Source organism: Homarus americanus, unplaced genomic scaffold (assembly GCF_018991925.1).
Source record: "Homarus americanus isolate GMGI-L3 unplaced genomic scaffold, GMGI_Hamer_2.0 scaffold33468, whole genome shotgun sequence".
In the NCBI taxonomy this organism is placed as follows: Eukaryota; Metazoa; Arthropoda; class Malacostraca; order Decapoda; family Nephropidae; genus Homarus; species Homarus americanus.
The window spans coordinates 8884383-8898124 of NW_024714177.1; the positions used below are offsets into that span (position 1 = coordinate 8884383).

General features: G+C 45.6%; 1 protein-coding gene across 2 annotated transcripts in view; it reads right to left on the reverse strand.

The window, feature by feature from the left end:
* The window catches only part of LOC121877974 (ADAMTS-like protein 4), a 54079-nt gene that overhangs the window by 38475 nt on the left and 1862 nt on the right, over positions 1 to 13742 (reverse strand). The gene's annotated exons all lie outside the window — the stretch shown is intronic.

Genomic DNA, 13742 nt, shown 5'->3' on the forward strand with positions numbered 1-13742 from the left:
CCAGGTACGCGTTAAAAGGCCTGTCTCTTCAGCACTTCAGGTGGAAGCGTAAGGCCTGTCCCCACAGCACTCCCTCAGGTGGACGCGTTGGCATCTTCTCCCTCAGCACCCCCCAGGTGGACGCGTTAAAGGCCTGTCTCCCTCAGCACTCCCTCAGGTGGACGCGCGTTGGCCTGTCTCCCCTCAGCACTCCCTCAGGTGGACGCGTTAAAGGCCTGCTCCCCTCAGCACCCCTCAGGTGGACGGCAGGCCTGCTCCCTCAGCACTCCTCAGGTGGACGCGTTAAAGGCCTGTCCCCCTCAGGTGAACGCGTTAAAAGGCCTGTCTCCCCTCAGCACTCCTCAGGTGAACGCGTTAAAAGGCCTGTCCCTCAGGTGAACGCGTTAAAGGCCTGTCTCTCAGCACTCCCTGAGGTGAACAAGGAACAAGTAAAGGCATCAGTCTCGCTTACATTTACGTCAGTATGAACAGAGACACGAGGACCCCTTTACCATAAGACATATCAGTTCAGTGTATTGTTATAAGAGCTTTGAAATCTAGCCTGAAACTGTTGTCTTTGGAACGTAATTATTCATAAGGCTAGTATTGTTTACTCACATGAGGGGGGGAGGTAGAGGAGGGGGAAGAGGAGGGAACGGGGAAAAGGGAGGTAGGAGAGGGGAGGAAGGAGGGGGAGAAGGGGTAGGGATAGTGAAGGGGAAGACGGAGGTAGGGAGGAGGAGGAGGGAATGGAGAGGGGAAGGATGATAAGAGGGCAGGGGAAGGGAGAGGAGGGGGAGAGGAGGGAAGGGCAAGAAACAGAGCTCAGATCTTAACTGTGCTTGTGGGTATTATCGTGGCGTCGCTCGGGGGTGTAGTCAGTGGTCAGGCATAAAGTCGATTTGTTTTGAAGGATTACCTGAAGATTAGTCCCCCTATCTTGTTTCACCTGAAGATTAGTCACCCTATCTTGTTTCACCTGAGGATTAGTCCCCTATCTTGTTTCATCTGAAGATTAGTCCCCCTATCTTGTTTCATCTGAAGATTAGTCCCCCTATCTTGTTTCATCTGAAGATTAGTCCCCCTATCTTGTTTCACCTGAAGATTACTCCCCTATCTTGTTTCACCTGAGGATTAGTCCCCTATCTTGTTTCATCTGAAGATTAGTCCCCCTATCTTGTTTCATCTGAAGATTAGTCCCCCTATCTTGTTTCATCTGAAGATTAGTCCCCCTATCTTGTTTCACCTGAAGATTACTCCCCTATCTTGTTTCACCTGAGGATTAGTCCCCTATCTTGTTTCATCTGAAGATTAGTCCCCCTATCTTGTTTCATCTGAAGATTAGTCCCCCTATCTTGTTTCATCTGAAGATTAGTCCCCCTATCTTGTTTCACCTGAAGATTAGTTCCCCTATCTTGTTTCATCTGAGGATTAGTCCCCCTATCTTGTTTCATCTGAAGATTAGTTCCCCTATCTTGTTTCATCTGAAGATTAGTCCCCCTATCTTGTTTCACCTGAGGATTAGTCCCCCTATCTTGTTTCACCTGAGGATTAGTCCTCCTATCTTGTTTCACCTGAGGATTAGTCCCCCTATCTTGTTTCACCTGCGGATTAGTCCCCCTATCTTGTTTCACCTGAGGATTAGTCCCCCTCAGGTAACATTAGGGTCTTTAATCAGGAGAATTAAGCTAGGGGTGGGTGTCATAATCTTCAGGTGATCCAGTTTACAATAAGCATTCATATATGACTTTGTTTCACCTATTGGTCCAAGTTATCCCCACCATCAGGAGTGGTTGGGAGGACGTGACCACTACAGCTAGACTCAGAATCCTTAGTTGTGAGGGGGAGGACGTGGCTGAGAAAATCATGTTGTCTGGTGCTCGGTGTTGTCTGGTGCTCGGTGTATTTTGACAACTTCAGAATAATAATACTCTACCAACAGACACACTTAACACACCCAATAAACTCGTCAGTTGATCAATAAATTCCTTTTCATTGGTCAAAAATTTTGAGGTATAAAACAAATGAGTAGTTGTGGGTAGACACTGCGGGCCCTGGCAGACACACTCCAGACACTAGTCTCTGTTATGACAGGTCGTCAGTGTGTGAGCGCTGGAGAGTCTCCTTTATACTGACACCCTCACCCTCCCCCCCCCCCTCCACCGCCTTACTCTCTACAACTGTTCGTTATTGTCATCCAGGGCGAAGACTCATCAAAGATTCCCACGTTAAAATCCCCTCGTAAAACACCTGTCCACGCGTCCGACTTCACGCGTCCGACATAACAAATATAACAATTGAAAATAGCATCTAAAACACCTTGAGACTCTACCTTAATTAAATACTTTCTCTTAACACCAGGTAGGAGACAGAGGTACCTTACAGAGTCCATGTGAATACCAGATTTAACTTAATAATGTAGATGGAGGGTCTTATGACACTTGGTATACTGACATAACCCCTTGAGTACGATGACTTGATGATGACTTAAGGAAAGGGGTTAAATCATCGTACTCAAAGGATTAAAATAATAATAATCGTTCTGTCGTTATGAAGGGATTAAATCATCGTACTCAAGGGGTTAAATAATCGTACTCAAGGGGTTAAAGTTAAACTAAGACGGAGGTCCAGGAATCGTACCAAAACAACACAATAACTATACTGTGTCACCATTCTCTTACCGCCAGACAAGATGTAAACAAAGAATTACATTGATGGAACATGTAACAAAAAATAAAAATAAATAAATACAATAAATGGAAAAAATAAATAAATAAATAAATAAATAAATAAATAAAAATAAAATAAATATGTCAGTTCATACAATAAGTCTCCTCCATAGCGAACAATAGGTCAGAATTTATTGTGATTGGTAGTGTTTGACCTCTTTTGACCTCTTTCAAAAACCCTTAAAATATATATAGAAATTAATTAAGGTTGATATTGTAGTGGTAAGAGGAAAAAAGCGTTATAATTTTTTTTGTATTAAAGAACCAAAATTTAAAGTGTGCCGATAAACTGTTAACTATTTGGTAGAAGAACAAGAAGAGGAAGAAAAGAGAGAGAGAGAGAGAAACAATAACAAGAAGAATGAGAGCAAGAAGAAGCATAACAATAACTGAAGAACAAAAAAAAAAATAATGTCTCAAGTTCGTGGTGACAAAAAGTAAAAAGAATATGATTATAATTGGCGTCACTGCTTATCATATACAAACAACAACAACCCTCAACAAAAATCGCTACTGACCAAAATAAAAATAAAATATTCCACATAAAAGATGACACGTTAAATAAATGGTTTGTTTCCCCTCACACGTGAGAGTCTCAACAATGTTTGAAGGATATAAAGGCAAGACTGGCGCCGTGGTGGGGGAGGAGGGGGAGGGAGGGGCTGAAGGAGGGGGAAGGTGTTGACGGACTGTAACTACTCAGATGGTCTCCAGTCCTATGAAGATCCTAGCGTAAAGTAACCTAATTATTAAGAGTAGGATCGAGTACTACTGGGAGCTAATCATGATGGATTCCTATTCCTAATTGGTTCTAATCCTTAATGTTTGGGTTGGATTAGGTTTTGGGCCTATATGGACTGGGGCCCACTGCAGCCCTACAGACGGTGCCTGGAGGTGAGCACTTATAACGAGTGGTGGGGATCAGCTGTGTGTCTGACGCTGGCCTCTCTACCACTCGTGTTTGTGATCACTTGTTCAATTGACCAATCGACTCATCCACTTTCATCTGTCCTTAGCAACCGTGACAGCTCAGACCCGTGTGATGGTTGCTAGGGTAGTAATATACGGTGTAAACATTATGGTCACACCCTGTTGGTCGGTAAAATAAAACTGTGTGTGTTTCTGTTATTCCTTTACCGGGTCTACGTTATGTGATTATATAACGTCGTCAGATGTGAGTGAGGCTCGCAGGTAAACAGAGTAGTGAACAACATGCATTTTCTTGGTCTGTTAGATCACTTGTGCAGCTGTATACAATTAACAAGGTAAGTCAGTGGCCACTTGTGCGGCTCCATATAGCTAACTAATAAAGATAAAACCTTCGCCGCTCTCTAGTCTAACTCGGGACTTGCGGTCGCAGGCGTCTTACCCCCCAGCGAGGGAGGACACAGTTCTTAATTAACAAGTTTTTCATCCATACAACATCCTGGAGTTGCTCACGAAGGCGTGCTGGTGACGACGAGGACGGTGGTGGCCCACACACTACGCGTGCTCCAGGGGCACATCCACTATCTGTTACCTCCCTCTGTAACGACTCACAGTGCCAGCCCACTGCTCCCACGAGCCCAGCCCACCTCCTCCATACCACCGACAGGGATAACGCTACTGAGGCCACAGCACTACGTGGACACAACACTATCTTCTGATACTTTGTTCGAGGATTGATTCTGAAGACAATCAAACTCCATTGTCTATCTACAGCGTCATGTTCCACTAATTGCTTACAGGTGATCCTAAATACATAGGCTCAAAGCTGAGTAATTTCCAGACTCTTTGTGGCTCTAATATTTGACTTTTTGAAACAACAGTTTTGTCAAAGGACAAAAAAGGTAAAGTAAACATATGCGACGAACTTTTGTAAACTGGATATCAATTCTGGCTTAATTAGAGAACTGTGATGTGTTGAGTGTGGGAGTGAGGAGTGTAGTAAAGGCAAGAGCACCTGGATTGTTTGAAGGAGAGGAGCCTCGGGTTATTATAGTATAGCGTTACATGTTGGCGACGCGGCGGCAGCCTCGCACAAGGCGTCCTACACGCCTCTTGTAATGAACCTACATTCTTACTGCAGAGTGAACGCGTCTACAACATTAAAATCACTACACGCCTTGTTTTACCCACAAGAATGATTCCACATGTCTCAAACACCTGCGTAAAATATAAAGGTTATTTAGGTCAGACAAAACTATAACTGTACATTAGATGGTTTGTTACACAGTTCTTATACAGGTCAGGAGATGACGACTCGTGAGCGGTGTTTTGTTATCAGGGCGGGAGCCAGCCTCAACACCTTCACACGACAATTATACCAAAATCCATGTTCCCGATAGACTGATTTTCACACGATATTAATTTTTGTAGCTTAAAGATAAAAAATTCCCCAGCCTGTATACAGTAACAACACTAGACAGCGGGGAGTGGGATGTGGTACTGGACAACTGCCTTATATTAGTCAAACACCTACAGTATACAGACGCGAGGAAGCATTACAGTAGTACGTGGGAGGCAGGAACTTAATGACTATGGATGTAAAGATCCCCGAGACTATGGTAGTTAGAAACCCTCGACATACAGACGTGAAGAGTCAGTAAGTTGTGATGGTGGTGAACACAAGACAAGCTGTGGTGCGCTTGTCCCGGCGGCTGAGACCAAGACACCTTACCCCTACAGCTGACTCACTCACTCGTGACCACGGCCATCAAGTGAACTGGCTCTTGATCCTATAGTTCGTTGACCTGATCTCGCCTGACATGACCTAACCTGACATAACCTAACATGACATGAAATGATCTGACCTGACCTAATTTACCCTAACATAACATTAACTGATCTAATAAAACAAAACGTAACCTAACCTAACCAAATCTATCAAAATCTAACCTAACCTAACCTAACCAAATCTATCAAAATCTAACCTAACCTAAACTATAAACACAAAGAGCTCTGGAAATCAACTTCATCTTCAGAAAAATAAATTAAAAAAAAAACACTCCACTTTATCATCAGGTTAGGTTAGGTTATCAACAGGTTAGGTTAGGTTATCAACAGGTTAAAGTTAGGTTATCACTGGTGTTAGGTAGGTTATCAACAGTTAGAAGAAGTTATCAAACAGGTTAGTTAGTTATCAAATATATAAAGAAGTTATCAACAGGTTAGGTTAGTTATCGCGTTAGAAGAAGTTATCAACAGGTTGAAGTTAGGTTACTGGTAAGTTATGCTAGGCTATCAACAGGCTAGGTAAGAAATATCGCCAGGTTAGTTGTCAGCAGTTGAAGTATCAACAGGCTGCTACACATCACCAGTTAGGTTAGGTTATCACTGAAGAGGTTGTGTTATCAACAGGTTAGCAGGCTATCAAATACAGGGCGAAGTTATCAAATTTATATAGCCATAGGTTATCAACAGTTAGAAGTAGGTTATCAATAGAAGAAGAAGAATAAATATATAGGTTAGGTTATCAACAGGTTAGGTTAGGTTATCAACAGGTTAGGTTAGGTTATCAACAGGTTAGGTTAGGTTATCAACAGGTTAGGTTAGGTTATCAACAGGTTAGGTTAGGTACTCCCTCCCACACACTGCAATAATCGGAAGCCGCCACCACCACCCGGCCCTCACGATACTGCTGATGACAAAACCTCAAGCCGGATAGAATGGTTAGAAAAAGGAAGAAAAAAAAAGACTTAAAAATGGAAAGAGGAGAAAGAAGAGAAGGGAGGAGACAGATGAGATATTAGATAATGAGGAACAGATATAAGGACGGAGGAGAAGATTAAGTGAAGGAAAAATAAATAAATAACATAAATTAATCCCATGTGAAAGTTTTAAGCCGGAAGGACTAGACTAGAGGGTGAAAAAATGAATAAAGATAGAGAGATAGGAAGGAAGGAGAGAAATGGGAGATGATGGAGAGAGAGAGAGAGAGAGAGAGAGAGAGAGAGAGAGAGAGAGAGAGAGAGAGAGAGAGAGAGAGAGAGAGAGAGAGAGATAATATTATAATCTTGATAATCTCGTTGGGGACATTTTTACGGTATGACTTAATTAGCAGAAGATTACCTGATGATGATGACGATAGTGATGAAGATGATGGTGATAATAATAATAATAAGTCTTGGTAATGATGATAATGACACTGTCGGTAATTAATGATGGTGATGATGATGATGATGACAATAACGTCCATACTCTAAGACACAGTAATGATGATGGTGATAGCAGCGGCCTTAATGAAGATAATAGAACACACGTGTACAACAGACTAACGCATGACGTATATAGTGTGAGAGCCACCTAGCGGACCTCCACTGTACTACAAACCTAACCTAACCTAACCTAACCTAACCCCCCCCCCGCTCCACAGGTAACGTCATAGAGTGTTTAATCATCAGGTGAAATTAAGGTGTACATATATATAGTTTTGGTGTTGCCTTGATGATTTATGTATTTTCACCTGCATACAGTTAATAGTTAGGTTAGGTTAGGATAAATTTGGTAAGATTAGGTTATGTTATGTTAGATTTCGTTAGATTAGGCTATGTTATGTTATGTTATGTTAGATAAGGATAGGTTAAATGGAGGACGTGTACCTGTGTAAGTCAACAGGTGTGAACTAAACTATTAAAGATACCTGGAGGTGGTGTGGTAGAGGTGATCATCATCTGGGCCACAAACACACCTCCTGGGCCTCAGCCGTGCGTCCTCCGAGCTACACTACTCCGAGGTCTTCAGGACAAGTCGGTGAAGAGTGACGAAGACGCTATACATTCGCTATGAAACTCAGCCGGTGTTGTCTTGACCTTTCTCAACACAAACCTTCCACTGAATGTGTCTGATAACCTAACCTTACCTAACACACCCGGGGCCGTTGAAGACACCATGGATATCGAATCCCTAGAAAGAAATCAGAGGAGGATGACAAGACGAATCCCGGGCATTAGGAACCTTGAGTACAGAGACAGGTTAGAACATCTGAATTTGCACTTCCTCGAGAGACGTTGAGTGAGGGGCGATATGATAGAGGTGTATAAATGGAAGTCAGGGATAAATAATTTGATATAACAAAGTTACTCAAACTATCCAACCAGGAGCGAACTCGTAGTTGGTTTTAAATTATACAAATTTAGATTTAGGCACGAGATTGGTAAACATTGGTTTGGAAATGGAGTAGTGAATGAATGGAACAAGTTACCAAACATCATCATTAACTCGAATACGCTGGATAGCTTCAAACATAGGATGGATGGATATATGAGCGATAGGGGTTGGGTGTAAATGGGACTGCCCAACATGGACCAATAGGCCCGTTGTAGTTTCATCCATTACCTTAACTTAGACCTTGGAGGAAACAACTCAAAAGGGTGAGGACCATATGTACTACCAGAACGAAGTAATGTAAAACCTCGTTGTACCCGACCCCTCTCTCTCTCTCTCTCTCTCTCTCTCTCCATATAATTCGTTAGATGGTTGTTTCACATTTAATGGTCGTTCCCTCAATATAACGGATTTTCATATCCATATAGTTTGTTAGCGGAGGAACACATTACTCAGTCTGCTACTGCGGGTCATGTCTCTTCTCTCTCGCCCGGTACAGTGAGGGAGGGAGGACAACAAATGGTTGGTGTCTACACAGAATGGAGAGTCCTTCAAATATTGTTTGGGTACAGAGCCTGCCAGTTGTACTATCAAGTACGTCCGTCCGTATTTGATGCGTACTTTATTTCCTGAGTGTGTGTGTGTGTGTGTGTGTGAATGTAGACGTCTGGCCTCCAAGTGACCTTCTACGGGTCGCGGGGTGAAGGACGTCATCACACTAAACGGTTTGTCCCTTAATACTGTCAATGCCTCTGTGCCTTCCTTCGCGGGGCAAATTAAAAAAAATAAATAAAAAATAAGGACGTAGAGATAGAAAGTGGTGAGGAACTCTACGGCGTTCACATCACCCAGTTTCAAGGGTCATGGAGAAGAACGGGACAAGGGGGGGGGGCTTGGGGACGTGGGGGACACTTAAACTGAGGCGCAGATCTCGGTCAAGTTCACCCTCCAAGGTCATCCTCCAAGGTCACCCTCCAGTAACAGCCAGTCCCAGGGGCCCTGAAGAATATTACTGAGGTTACTGTGTGGAATGGTGCTGAGACAACGTTCCTCTGCTTCCTTCCTCTGGCTGTCTTAGGTCACTGAGACAGACAGACAGAACGACAGACAGACAGACAAGCAATGACATATATAGTCCAAAAGACATACAAGATGATAAAAAGGTAGGTACCCAGACAGACAGACAGACAGACAGACAGATAGATAGACAGATAGACAGACAGACAGACAGACGTTAAATCTGTGCTATGGTTCTTAACACTCTAACACCGTCCAGCAATGTGACCAGCGGCACCGCACAGCTACCGGGTCATGTCAGGTCACAACACTTACCTCCACCTTCAGTGTCCCTTCAGGCATTTACGCCCTTAATGCATGAGTCACGATGGCAAGCATGAACTCCGCATGCTTGCCTGTTGGGCGCTGTAAACGCTTCTGCACTTCGCCTTGCACAGGATGCAAAGAGGTGCCCAATAAACTAGCCCCCTCACGGGAGCGGGGGCAAATTGTGAGATGGTGACACTCATATCTACCGTTTGTGAGGTCATATCACTGATGATTAGTGCCAGGAAGGTCATGACCCTGGTGTGTGTGTGTGTGTGTGTGTGTGTGTGTGTAGTACATGTTAGGACACTTCCGGTGCGTTTGTCGTGGTGCGTGCAAGAGTTCACTCTACCGGACGGTCTACACACACACTTAACAACCTTTAAAGAATATTGACTAGTCCTTTAACAAACCAAGACACACCAACACAAGAGTCGTCCACTTCACACCCCGGCACCCAACTCATCCTCACCACCGCCAAGACAATGAGCTATACACTTAACTAATTACAGGATGAATTAGACAAATATGTACAAGATTTTAAGAGGAAATTCACACTGTTACTCACGGCTGACGAGGATGGTAGTGTCAAGGAGGCAACACGACACGGGATAAGTGACTGGAGTAAAGAGGACATGAAGAATAAGCACCCCAGTTTATTTCACCTGATGATTACCCTAACGCGAACCTAACCTAACCTAACCTAACCAAACCTAACGCGAACCTAACCTAACCTAACCTAACGCGAACCTAACCTAACCTTACTCCCAGGTATCGTTAGGGTGTTTAATTATCAGGTGAAATAAGCTATGGGTGGCTAATCATCAGGTGATCCGAGGACAATGGCACCCGGAGCTGAGAAATAATACAATTCTCAAGATCACCTGAGGAACCTAAAGACCCCATCAATGACCTACCGCAGGATACACCACCAAGACCTTCAACATGATGGAAGGGATGTATCATGGTATATCAGAACACACATCCTCAACATACGAAGAAACTGGTCTCGTCTTCACCCAAATTAATGGCACAAGTAATGGGCAGATAAACATACCCTGGTAACTGGTTCATTATAGAGGTTTATAATGATGTCGGAGAGTCGTTAGTTCACCCATAACAGCAGTAGAGACATTATACCAAGTCAAATACATATACAAGTACCACATACCCAACTATACCCACCAACTACACATTATAACAACAAAGCTAAATACTCCCTAATTACTGCACTAATAACCCAAACGTGAGTATATAATAATTTAATATATTTTTCAGTGAGTTGTCTTATAATTCTACACAAACTTGTTACTACTACTGGTGTCTCGTGTCGCTTCTGGTATAATTGTTACATCTTGTCTATAATTAATGAGTAGTTTGTCTTACCGAGTCTGTCTGGACAAATATACCCCGTTGGACAAAATTTATCCGGACAATTTTCCACTGGACAAAACCTCATTATTTTCAGAGAAGAATGGTGGGTTGGGGGGTCAGGGGTAGGGGTATAAGGGTGTAGGGTAGGGGTAGGGGTAGGGTGGGGTGGGGTGGGGTGGGGTGGGGGGGTGGGGTGGGGTGGGGTGGGGTAGGGGTGGGGGGGGGTGGGGGTGGAGGGGGGGGTGGGGTAGGCGTAGGGGGTGGGGTAGGGGGTGGGGGTGGGGGTAGGGGGGGGGGGGGGAGGGGTAGGGGTGGGGGGGTAGGGAGGGGGGGGTGGGGAGGGGTGGGGGTAGGGAGGGGGTAAAGAAGGGTAATAAGGGTGAAGGTAGGGAGGGGGGGGTAGGGGAGGGTAGGGGTGAGGTAAAGGATGGGGTTAGGGGGAGGAGGTAGGGAAGGTTGGGGTGGTGGGGGAGGGGGGTAAGAGAGGGTAGGGAAGGTTGGGGTGGTGGGGGGGGGAGAGGGGAGAGGAGGTAGGGAAGGTTGGGGTGGTGGGGGGAGGGGTAAGAGGGGGTAGGGAAGGTTGGGGTGGTGGGGGAAGTGGGGTGGTAAGAGGGGTAGGGAAGGTTGGGGTGGTGGGGGAGGGGTAAGAGGAGGTAGGGAAGGTTGGGGTGGTGGTGGAGGGGCAAGAGGGTAGGGAAGGTTGGGGGGTGGGGAGGAGGTGTAGGGAAGGGTGGTGGGGAGGGCAAGAGGGGTAGGGAAGGTTGGGGTGGTAGGGGAGGGGTAAGAGGAGGTAGGGAAGGTTGGGGTGGTGGTGGAGGGGGCAAGAGAGGGTAGGGAAGGCTGGGGTGGTGGGGGGAGGCAAGAGGGGGTAGGGGCTGGGGTGGGTGGGGGAAGGGGTAAGGGGAGGGGGAGGTAGGGAAGGTTGGGGTGGTGGGGGAGGGGGTGAGAGAGGGTAGGGAAGGTTGGGGTGGTGGGGAGGGGTAAGGGGGTAGGGAAGGTTGGGGTGGTGGAGGGGGTAAGAGGGGGTAGGGAAGGTTGGGGTGGTGGGGAGGGGTAAGAGAGGGTAAAGGTTGGGGTGGTGGGGGGGGAGGGGCAAGAGGGTAGGGAAGGTTGGGGTGGTGGGGAGGGGGCAAAGAGGGTAGGGAAGGTTGGGGTGGTGGGGGAGGGGGGAAAAGGGTGTAATCAGGGTCACTACACTTCCCCCTACCACCACACACCAACACCCTGGCCACTAACACTTATGCAACTCATATACCACGACACCCTTCACTACATCTACCACTATATCCACCAGTAACCACCACTATATCTACCAGTAACCACCACTCCATCTACCACTAACCACCACTATATCTACCAGTAACCACCACTATATCTACCAGTAACCACCACTCCATCTACCAGTAACTGGGTACTAATTCCTTCTACCAGTAACCACCACTATACCACCAGTAACCACCACTATATCTACCAGTAGCCACCACTATATCCACCAGTAACCACCACTATATCTACCAGTGCAACCACCACTATATCTACCAGTAAATCCACCACTTCATATCTACCAGTAACCACCACTATATCTATACCAGTAACCACCACTATATTTACCAGCAACCACCACTATATTCACTCAGTAACACCACTATATCTACCAGTAACCACCCACTTCATATCTACTCAGTAACCACCACTCACCTACCAGCAACCACCACTATATCTACCACATAACACCTCCAAGACTCTGCATTCACTCCACAACACACAGTAGGACCCCAACACACAGTAGGACCCTGACACCCAGTAGGGGACCCCACAACACACAGTAGGACCCCACAACACCCAGTAGGGACCCCTAACAACACCCAGTAGGACCTCCCACACCCAGTAAGAACACCATAACACCCATTAGGACCCCACAACACCCAGTAGGACCCCACAACACGCAGTAGGACCCCACAACACACAGTAGGACCGGACAACACCCAGTAGGACACCACAACACCCAGTAGGACCCCACAACACCCAGTAGGACCCCACAACACACAGTAGGACCCCACAACACACAGTAAGGACCCCACAATACCCAGTAAACCCCCATAACACCCATTAGGACCCCACAACACCCAGTAGGACCCCACAACACGCAGTAGGACCCCACAACACACAGTAGGACCGGACAACACCCAGTAGGACACCACAACACCCAGTAGGACCCCACAACACCCAGTAGGACCCCACAACACACAGATGGTCAGACCAGTAGCCAGTTGGTCAGACCAGTACCCAGTTGGTCAGAAAAGTACCCAGTAGGTCAGAACAGTACCCAATAGGTCAGTACAGTACCCAGTTGGACAGAATAGTACCCAAAAGGTCAGTACAGTACCCAATAGGTCAGGACAGTACCCAGTTGGACAGAATAGTACCCAAAAGGTCAGTACAGTACCCAATAGGTCAGGACAGTACCCAGTTGGACAGAACAGTACCCAATTGGTCAGGACAGTACCCAGTTGGACAGAACAGTACCCAATTGGTTAGAACAGTACCCAGTAGGTCAGAACAGTCCTTGACGAGAACTATGAACACTGAATTGACTAAAGTCAGGACCTGGGTAATACGTAATAAATTGACCTTAAACCTCGAGAAAACCCACTACACATCTTTCACAGAAGGAAAAACTTGCCCCCAGACTTGGACCCCCTGTACCTTGGTAATACAGTCCTCAAACTCGAACAAAATACTAAATTCCTCGGAGTTATTGTTGATGAGAAACGTAACTGGAGAAACCACATACAAGCTATTCACAGTAAAGTCAATACACAGTGCGGTATCCCGTATCACACTCGACAGTCACTTACTTTCACAGCAATGAAAGAAATATATCATGATCTTGTTTACCAACACCTGATACACTGTCACACACTATGGGGGGGCCTCTGATTCTTCAAAAACACAATCCCTGGTTACTGAACAAAAGAGAGTTGTACGGACAATGACCTACTTGTAAAAAAAATATCACACAAACGAACAATTTGCTAAATTGAAAATGTTAAAATTCGAAGATATTAACACCTACTGTTGTGCCCTCTTTGTTTACAAATCTATCAATCACTTGCTTGACAATGATTATTTCCAGTTCCGGAATAATCAGAGATACAACTTAAGGCACCAAGAGCTACTAAGACCACCCCCCATGCGCTCCTCTCAGTCCCAGATCTCCATAAAATATCATGGTGTGAAGGTGTGGAACAA